Source organism: Triticum dicoccoides, chromosome 7B (assembly GCF_002162155.2).
Source record: "Triticum dicoccoides isolate Atlit2015 ecotype Zavitan chromosome 7B, WEW_v2.0, whole genome shotgun sequence".
In the NCBI taxonomy this organism is placed as follows: Eukaryota; Viridiplantae; Streptophyta; class Magnoliopsida; order Poales; family Poaceae; genus Triticum; species Triticum dicoccoides.
Window position 1 is genome coordinate 140,981,337 of NC_041393.1, and position 10,406 is coordinate 140,991,742.

General features: G+C 42.0%; 1 pseudogene; it reads left to right on the top strand.

Moving 5' to 3' along the window:
• The first annotated feature begins 2,290 nt into the window (after positions 1 to 2,290).
• LOC119338745 overlaps positions 2,291 to 10,406 on the top strand; it is a 15,783-nt pseudogene continuing 7,667 nt past the window's right edge.

A 10,406-nucleotide genomic window follows, 5' to 3' on the forward strand; every position in this document is an offset into this window, starting at 1 on the left:
GAAGATCAACACGTCGCAACCCCACCTAGGCACAACAGAGAGGTCAGCACGCCGGTGTAAATCCTATGCGCGCAGGGGTCTGGGCTCATCGCCCATTGCACACCTGCACGTTGCGTACGCGGCCGGTGAGCAGACCTAGCAACCTCCATTACAAAGGAAGTCGCGTTACGCAGTCCAACCCGGCGCGCGCCGCTCAGTCGCTGACGTCGCGAAGGCTTCAACTGATACCACGACGACGAGTGCCCATATCTTTCCCACGTAGTTGGTTAGTGCGTATAGGCCAGTGGCCAGACTCAGATCAAATACCAAGATCTCGTTAAGCGTGTTAAGTATCCGTGAACGCCGAACAGGGCCAGGTCCACCTGTCTCCTAGGTGGTCTCAACCTGCCCTGTCGCTCCGCCACAAAGTAACATTCGGGGGCCGTCGGGAACCCAGGCCCACCTCTACCGGGATGGAGCCACCTGTCCTTCCAGCCCCCACATCAGAATCACTTGCGGGTACTCATCGAGCTGACCCGACTTTAGTCACCATCTGTATAATATGTATGTATGTATGTATAGTATATACCCGTGATCACCTCCCGAGTGATCACGGCCCAATAGTATAGCAAGGCAGACTGACAAGAATGTAGGGCCAATGATGATAAACTAGCATCCTATACTAAACAATTAGGATTGCGGGTAAGGTATCAATGACTGTAGCAACAATGACAGGCTATGCAACAGAATAGGAGTAACCGAACAGTAACATGCTATACTACTCTAATGCAAGCAGTATAGAGAAGAATAGGCGATATCTCGTGATCAAGGGGGGAGGCTTGCCTGGAAGCTCTGTTGTACAGGGAGAAGGGTCGTCGGTGACGTAGTCGTACTCGGTGGCATCAGCGCCAGTCTCGGGGTCTACCGTAGAAGAAGAGGGGGGAAGAAACAGTAAATACGGAGCAAACAAAGCATCACAAAACATAATGAGGCAATACGCGGTACTAGGTATGCCCTAACGCGGTAGTAAGTGATACCGATGAAGGGGGGAACATCCGGGAAAGTATTCCCGATGTTTCGCGTTTTCGGGCAGATGAACCGGAGGGGGAAAGTTGCGTGTTTGCTATGCTAGGGATGTGTGGTGGACGAACGGGCTGCGTATCCGGATTCGTCTCGTCGTTCTGAGCAACTTTCATGGACAAAGTATTTCATCCGAGTTATGGATTATTTTATATTAATTTTTAAAGATTTAAATAGTTATTTGGAATTCCCTGAAAATTGGCTAAGTCTGAGAAATCCTCGGTTTTAAACATCACTTGGCTGTTTTCCGAAGGCTATAACTGTAGTTCTCTCCATCCTATGGCTTAGTGCCCTTTACCAATTTTTATCATCTTTCCATGATCTACATCACAGTTTCATGGTCATCTACATTAGTGCCCATTTGCCTGTCCAAATCTTCGTTTGAAAAGTGCTACTGGATGTCAATTCCAGAATCTGTTTTTCAGTTCTTCTAGTTAACAGAACATGGACTTGTCATTTTTATAGAAATTAATCTAGGCGACTTTTGAATTTGGTCCAATGGAAAGAATTGAACCCTGCCAAGTGTACTACACGCCCATATAATTTCTATCTATGTTCAAGCATGTTTTGCTGTTGTTTTGAGGTTGTTCAGGGGGCTAACCAATGTTGTTTTATAAAAGCTAGCAGCTGCTACAGTAACTGAATGTTACTGTAGCAGCGTTGCACTAGTAGCAGGCAGCGAGCAACGCAGCAGCGGCAGCCGGAGGCGGTCGAGGCCAGAGGCGGACGCGGCCGGAGGTGGGCATGGCCACACTCAACACACACACACACACTGCACGCACACGCACGCACACACACAGAATGCACGCACACATGCGCGCATGGCCGCTCGGCCATGGCCAACCACAGGAGCAGCCAGCGGGGAGGAGAGGCCACGCGTGGGACAGGGGCAAGGCAGCACGGCGCGTGGCCAGGGGAGTGTGGGTAGCGGCGGCTACAGGCGCGACCGAGTGCGGCAGCGGGAGGCCGGGGCGCGACCTGGGGCGGGTGTGTGAGTGAGGGAGCAAGGCAGAGGTAACGTGAGTGGAGCGCCAGCCATGGGGACTTCTAACGCGAGATGGCAACGACGAGCACGGCAGCTAGAGGATGCAGATCGAGGGGGAGGCAGAGGGGAAAGGCGTGCCAGCTCACATCATTGACGGGAAGAGGCTTGGGGAGGCGCGGGATGCAGTGAAGACGACGAATCCGACGATGGCGTCGCGGTGACCGGAGGTAGAGGACGAGGTGGTCGATGGCGACGTTGCGGCGGCTCCTCAGCCTTGACCCATGGACGATGACGATGAAGAGGACCACGCCGGAGCTGCTGGACACATTGGCGGGGCGCGGGGACAGCGGTGGCCGCGGGATCGAGTGGCGCACGGCAACGGCGGCGTCGGGCGGAATACAGAGGGAGAGAGCGAGTGAGGGAGAGGGAGTGAGTGGATACTAGGGTTCGCTAAGGGGTCGACGAGGCTCTTATCCCCTCAGGGCATCGGTGGATGGCCAACGCGTGGAGGATCCACGCGGTGGACGCTGTGAGTGCGGCCACAGAGCTCTCTGTGAGCAGTAGGAAGAAGAGGGATAGGTGGGCTGGGTTGGGTACTGTAGCCATGGGCTACAGTGCACAGTGCAACCTTCTCTCTCTTTTTTTCTTATTTTGTTTATTTTCTTTACAGTTTATTTTAGTTTTAGTAAAATTTACACCTAGCATCTAAATTGGTATCTCAACTTAGTCCACAGTTAGAAAATGTCTAGTCCCCAAATAAATTAGTTTGATATTTTACTAGTTACAAAAGGTATTTAAATAATTGTTTTTGTTGCTGTTTTTATTATTTTGGTGCATCTAGATATACTATAACAGTGTGGTTTCTTCACCATAATTACATACGCATTATTTGGCACAACCCAAATTTTTTAGTTTTATTGTTTGAAAACTTTTGTTTTTTGCCTTTAATTCAATTTGAATTTAAATCATTTTGAACTAATGCGAGATTATCAACAGTAATTCGAGGTGACGTGGCATCATTAGCAGGGAATTACTGTAGTCTAATTATCCGGGTGTCACAGATCTAAAGTTGACACTCTTCCAAACTCACTTTCAATATTATTGGAAACACTATTATCAATCTCATATTCATCATGTGGCTTAAACAAATTTTCAAGATCATAAGAAGAATCACCCCAATCATGATCATTGCAACAGGTAGTAGACATAGCAAAACTAGCATCCCCAAGCTTAGGGTTTTGCATATTATTAGCACAATTGACATCAAGAGAATTTATAGTAAAATCATTGCAATCATGCTTTTTATTCAAGGAGCCATTGTGAATCTCTTCATAAATTTCTTCATCATAATTTTCAGATTCACGAATTTCAAGCAAAACTTCATAAAGATAATCTAGTGCACAAAACTCACTAGCAATTGGTTCATCATAATTGGATCTCTTAAAAAGATTAGCAAGCGGATGAGGATCCATAGATCTTAGGTTCTTTATTTAGAAATAAATAAACAACTATTCCAACCAAACGAGCAAACGAGCCAAGTAAGACATCAAAGCAAACGAAAAGGACGAACAGAAGAAGGGTGAATAAAACGGCGAGGGTGAAGTGGGGGAGAGGAAAACGAGAGGCAAATGGCAAATAATGTAACGCGAGGGAGATGAGTTTGTGATGGGTACTTGGTATGTCTTGACTTGAGCAAAGACCTCCCCGGCAACGGCGCCAGAAATCCTTCTTGCTACCTCTTGAGCACTGCGTTGGTTTTCCCTTGAAGAGGAAAGAGTGATGCAGCAAAGTAGTGTAAGTATTTCCCTCAGTTTTTGAGAACCAAGTTATCAATCCAGTAGGAGGCTCCTCAAAAGTCCCTCGTACCTACACAAACAAACAAGAACCTCGCAACCAACGCGATAAAGGGGTTGTCAATCCTTTCACGGAAACTTGCGAAAGTGAGATCTGATAGAGATAATAAGATAAGATAAATATTTTTGGTATTTCTATGATATAGATTGCAAAGTAAAGATGCAAATAAAAGTAGATGGGAAACTTATATGATAAAAGATAGACCTGGGGGCCATAGGTTTCACTAGTGGCTTCTCTCAAGATAGCATAAGTATTACGGTGGGTGAACAAATTACTGTTGAGCAATTGATAGAAAAGTGCATAGTTACGAGATTATCTAGGCATGATCATGTATATAGGCATCACGTCCGTGACAAGTAGATCGAAACGATTCTACATCTACTACTATTACTCCACACATCGACCGACTCCTGCCTGCATCTAGAGTATTAAGTTCATAAGAACAGAGTAACACATTAAGAAAGATGACATGATGCAAAGGGATAAACTCATGCAATATGATATAAACCCCATCTTTTTATCCTCGATGGCAACAATACAATACATGCCTTGCTGCCCCTGCTATCACTGGGAAAGGACACCGCAAGATTGAATCCAAAGCTAAGCACTTCTCCCATTGCAAGAAAGATCAATCTAGTAGGACAAACCAAACTGATAATTCGAAGAGACTTGCAAAGATAACCAATCACACATAAAAGAATTTAGAGGAGATTCAAATATTTCTCATAGATAAACTTGATCATAAACCCACAATTCATCGAATCTCGACAAACACACCGCAAAAAGAGTTACATCGAATAGATCTCCAAGAAGATCGAGGAGAACATTGTATTGAGATTCAAAGAGAGAGAAGAAGCCATCTAGCTAATAACTATGGACCCGAAGGTCTATGGTAAACTACTCACAACTCATCGGAGAGGCCTTGGAGATGATGTAGAGGCCCTCCGTGGTCGATTCCCCCTCCGGCGGAGTGCCGACGAAGGCTCCAAGATGGGATCTCGTGGATACAGAAGGTTGCAGTGGTGAAAATAGTTTTTCATGGTGCTCTTGGATGTTTTCAGGGTACGTGGATATATATAGGAGGAAGAAGTAGGTCGGTTGAGCCATGAGGGTGGGGGGCGCGCCCACCCCCTAGGGCGTGCTGGGCACCCTCGTGGCCGCCTCGTTTGCTGCTTGACATCCACTCCAAGTCTCCTGGATTGTGTTTGTTCCAAAAAGATCGCTCTAGAAGGTTTCATTCCGTTTGGACTCCGTTTGATATTCCTTTTCTTCGAAAGACTAAAATAGGCAAAAAAAACAGCAATTCAGGCTGGGCCTCTGGTTTGTAGGTTAGTCCCAAAAATGATATAAAAGTGTAAAGTAAAGCCCATAAACATCCAAAACGGGTAATATAATAGCATGGGACAATCAAAAATTATAGATACGTTGGAGATGTATCAGGCAGTCGTTGATTGAGCAAGACGCTCCAAAACTGACAGGGGACGAGGAGCACCGGATCTGGCTGGAGATCTGACTGAGGAAGTGTGGTCCTGAAAAATACGAGGATTTTGAAGAGCGGCTGCATAGGATCTACGATCAGCAGATCGATCAACTATAGTCCATTCTTGATCAAGCTCTTGCTGATACAGCCGGAATTCTATCTTGAAATCAGGACCACCCTTCCCCCACAAAAAGAAACCAAGATTGAAAAGATCATTGGCACAATTTCCTCCTTTGATAATGGCAAAACCCACATCTTTGGAAGAAACACTGAACTTGAAAGACCAATTCTGAAGGCAAGAAACTTTGAAACGAGAAGCATGTCCCCCAAAGCAAGATTGAAGCATGAGACTGACTGAATCCACATTGATACAGAGTTTAGAGCGTGTCACCTCAGCCACCAGGATGAATTCCTTGAGTCTGCCACCATCAAAATGGTTGATAAGCACCCCATATTGCTTCCAGATGAAAGCTTCAAAGGGCAAGCCTTGCTCGAACTTGAGATCAGAGAGTGCCATTGGGAGAGAGTCGACACGCGAATAGAGTGAAGGAGGTGGCTACCGGTGCCGGAGTGGCAGCCGGCGAGGGATGTGGCTGACGCGGCCGGAGCGGCCAGCGGCGCGAGGGGAGGGCTAGGCGAGGACCATGCAGCCGCACATGACTAAATTAAGCATAACCCCGGAGATAATTGCCATCCCAGTCCCGACAGGGAGCCAGGAATTTGCTTCTTGGTATTCATTGTAAAAAAATTGTAATACGACAGAATGTGGTGGAGCCAGATTTTTCCCCCCAATGCAGTAGAAAACAAATTTGAAGGGGAGCCTTGGCACAATGGTAAAGCTGTTGCCTTGTGACCATGAGGTCACGGGTTCCAGTTCTGAAAACAACGTCTTGCAAAAATGTAGGAAAACGTTGCGTACAATAGACCCAAAGTGGTCGCACTTTTTCGGACCTTGCATAAATGTACGAAATGATGGAGATTCTTACATTACAAGCACACAAGAAAAAACCCATATTCGTTCTAGAACTTCATCAAACAAAGTCAATTAGTTGCTAATGCACACATGTACAAAGACTGGCAATGAACTATCCAGCAGAGTTCCAAGTGGTCGCATTCAATAGCAGTTTTGAAGTTTTCGACTTGCCAATAGATAATTTCTTGGGTTTGTTTTATTTTGAAAATTGAACAATACACAACTACATTGCATGCAGTAGGCTTGCTGAAAAAAATATTCTTACAACAGTTTAAGTTGTTGCTTTTAAAGTAGTTTGCATAGTTGATATACCTGAAATTTCCAAATGATTACTTGATCATTGTTTTCATTTTAATAGTTGGCAGATGGAAAGGATTCATGAATCATCAACATGATGCCAGAATTATCTTCACCTAACAATACAGTGATTTGTTCTAAATTTTATCAAACAAAGTAGCAATCAGTGGTAGTGTCATGGAAAAACATTTTCCTACTAAATTTCATCAAGCAATATAGTGATTCGTTCTTAATTTGGGATTAGTTATAAATTAGAGGAGAAAATTACTGTGTACAATGGCGAGGGCCGAGGCCAAGGACGAGGCCGAGGGCAAGCAGCAGGCAGCTGCGAATCAGCGGAGGGCAGGAACCTGGGAGGCTGGAACTGGCGGAGGGCCGAAGACTTGCTTGCTAGTGCCTATTGGCGGATCTAGGGGTGGGGTCATGGATGCCATTGCCCCATACATAAATTACAAATTCTATTTTACTGGTGCAATGTTTATTAAAGTAATTTTGGTGTAATGTAGTATATTTTTTCTAGCCATTGTAAAGCTGTTCATTGTTGGCCCCACATTGTCAAATTCTAGATCCGCCACTGCTGGTATTGTCCGTCGTGGTGCCACCATCCCGCTCGCTGCATCAACATTTTTTTTTCTTTTTGAGAATCCCGTCGCTGCGGCAGATGGGTCGGGAGCAACCGAGTACCGGAGTCTGGGAGCCTCTATATCTAGGAACCCTCACTGAAGGAGAGACCGAGATGGGCCGGCCCTAGAGCGCGGGAAGCCAGAACCTTCTTTTTCTTCTTTTCTTTTTCATTTCTTTTTGGATTTATCTTTTTATACTTTAAAATATTTTAAATATATATTACAGAAAACACTTCATAAAAAATATTTGGAAAATGTTAACCGAGCATTTGAAAAAACTTAAATGTGTATAGAAAAAATGTTTATCACATATACAAAAAATGTATAAAAAAATTATTCAAAATGTGATCATGTATTTAAAAAATGTTAATCAAGCATTCGAATTGTTTTGAACAAGTGTTTGAGAAATTTTGATCAAGCATTTGAAAAATATTAAATGTGTATAGAAAACTGTTGACCATGAATTAAAAAATTGATGCTAATCAAGCATTTGAAAAAAATATGTTGAATAAGTATTTGAAAAATGGTGATCAAGCATTTGTAAAATGTTAAATGAGTATAGAGAAAATGTTGAACATGTATTAAATAATGATGATTTTTTTCATCATGTATATAAAAATGTGAATTAAGCATTTGAAAATATGTTGAACAAGTATTTGTAAAATGTTGATCATGCATTTGACAAATGTTAAATGTGTATAGAAAAATTGTTGACCATGTATTTAAAAATGATGATTTTTTTATTATGTGTATAAAGAGTGTTAATCAAGCATTTGAAAAACTGTTGAACAAATATTTGAAAAATGTTAATCAAGCATTTGCAAAATGCTAACGTGTATAAAAAACTGTTGAACATGTCTTAATTTTTTTGATCAAGAACTTAAAAATGTAGAAAAAAAGGAAACAAAAAAATGAAAAAAATGAAAAAACTGGAGAACAAAAGGAAAAAAAATGAGAAAAAGAAAAAAAGAAAAAAAATCCGGAGAAAACCGGCTCGAGTGGCTTCAAGTAGGATGTGCCCCCGCTATTTAACACGAAGAGTTGGTGGTCGCGATGGCTAGCAGAGCTCGCTGCTTTCCTCCAATTTTTCTTTCCTTCTTCTTAATAGTGCGCAAAATGAACCGGCCCGACTTGTAGCCCTTCAGCGAGACATCCTACAGTCTCTCTGAAGGCGCGGGAAAAATCTATTCGCCACTCGCTGCGGCGAAGTGTCGGGGATTCGCACAGGGTAAGCATGCTTGGGACAGGAGATGGGCCGGCCCAGTTCGAGCTTTACACAGTACGCCCAAATCTGAACCCAGTTTTTTCCTGTGTATTCTTTTTTTTTTCGTTTTCCTTTTCCTTTCTTCTTCTTATTTTTCTGTTTCTCCTTTTCTTTTTCCTTTGTTTTCTAGTTTTATTTTTTCTTTTTTCTTCTTTTTTCGTTTTTAGTGATATCTATTTCTTTTTTCTTTTTTCAATTTTTCTGTTTGTTTTCTTTCTTTGGTTTTTTATGTCTTTTTCCTTTCCTTTTCTTCTTTTTTTTTATCAAAATAATTTCAAAATATGCAAATTTTGTTTGTGTTTCCATAAAATGTTGAGATCTCAAAAGAAGTTCTCAAGATTCAAACATTGTTCTCGTTACACAAATTGTTGAAAAGTTTCGAAATGCAGAAATGTACCGGATTTTGATTTTTTGTTCCCGTTTTCATAAAATGTTCGTGCTTCCAAATTTATTCGGTATTTTTCAAAATTGTTCTCCATTTCAAAATTTGTTCTCAAGATTAAAACAAATGTTCATGCTTTAAAAAATTGTTCGCGCTTCCAAAAAAATTCGGTATTTTTCAAAATTGTTCTCCGTTTTAAAATTAGTTCTCAAGATTAAAAAATGTTCGTGCTTTAAAAAATTGTTCGCGCTCCCAAATTTGTTCTCGTATTAGAATTTGTTCTCAAGATTCAAAAAATGTTCGTGCTTCCAAATTTGTTCTCCGTTTCAAAATTTGTTCTCAAGATCCAAAAAATGTTCGTTCTTTAAAGTTTGTTCTCCGTTTCAGAAAATGTTTGAAACATTTCAAACAATGTATGTCATTTAAAAAATATGTTTACAAATTTGTTCTTGTTTCTCGAAAATCTTCTAAAATTTTCAAAAACTGCATGCAATTCTAATTCTTTTTATGTAATTCAAAAACTATTTCGAAATCTGAAATTTTCCAAAAAATTGTTCGTGTTTTCTAAAATGTTTGCAACAATTGAAAAATCTGTACGCCACGGCAAATATGATCCTGCAAATCTGTACGTTATACTTTCACAGTATATTAAAAGTGATGCGCGCAGGTACTTTCCAAGAACTCCCAGTTGGTGTTGGTGGCTAGCATCTCGCGTAATCAACTGTCTGGCGTGAGTTCGATCCCTAGCCGTTGGCGCTATACATGGGCCGGCCCAGTCGGAGCACTCCTGTGCGGGCGGCCGACTGTTTGCCGCAACGAGCGGCGCATAGGAAGGCGCGATATAGTCGCCGCGAGTCTGGTCCCTGCTCCTCCCACCGCAGTTGAGGGCTACCTGCTGCGTCACTTGCGTGGGCTAGACTCTCAGCCTCTTGGCTGTTGCGTGGGCTGGACAAGTGTCCTGTGGGCTTCAGTTTGTGCCTATTTCAGCCTGCAATCTATATACCTAAAAAAAGGTATATCTATTTGTTTAGAATAAATCTATTTTTTTGTTGCCTAAATCCTTGGTATTCCATGGAATACCCCTGGCTCCGCCCATGGCTCAATGCAAGTCTATGTCTTGCCTTAAGCGAGGAGGAAGCTAAGCCCGCCTACAGTTAGCCAATAGTGGGCCTGCCAGTAGCATGTGGTATTGGAACGTTCAAATTTTTGTACTTTTGTTTATATTTAAAAAAAGTTAAGTACATATATTATGAAAAAACCTTATTTACATAACTTCCTAAAAGTGTTCATCACACATATAAAAAATGTTCATACAGTGTAAAAATGTTCGCTCAAATTAGAAAAATTTAGTACCATTCAAAAAAATGTGATATTTCAAAAATGTTCACATGTTTCAAAAAACTCACCTATCATATTTAGAAAATTTTCAATGTAAAAAAATGTTCGTGTAATTCAGAAAAATGGTTTTGTACCATTCAAAAAATGTATG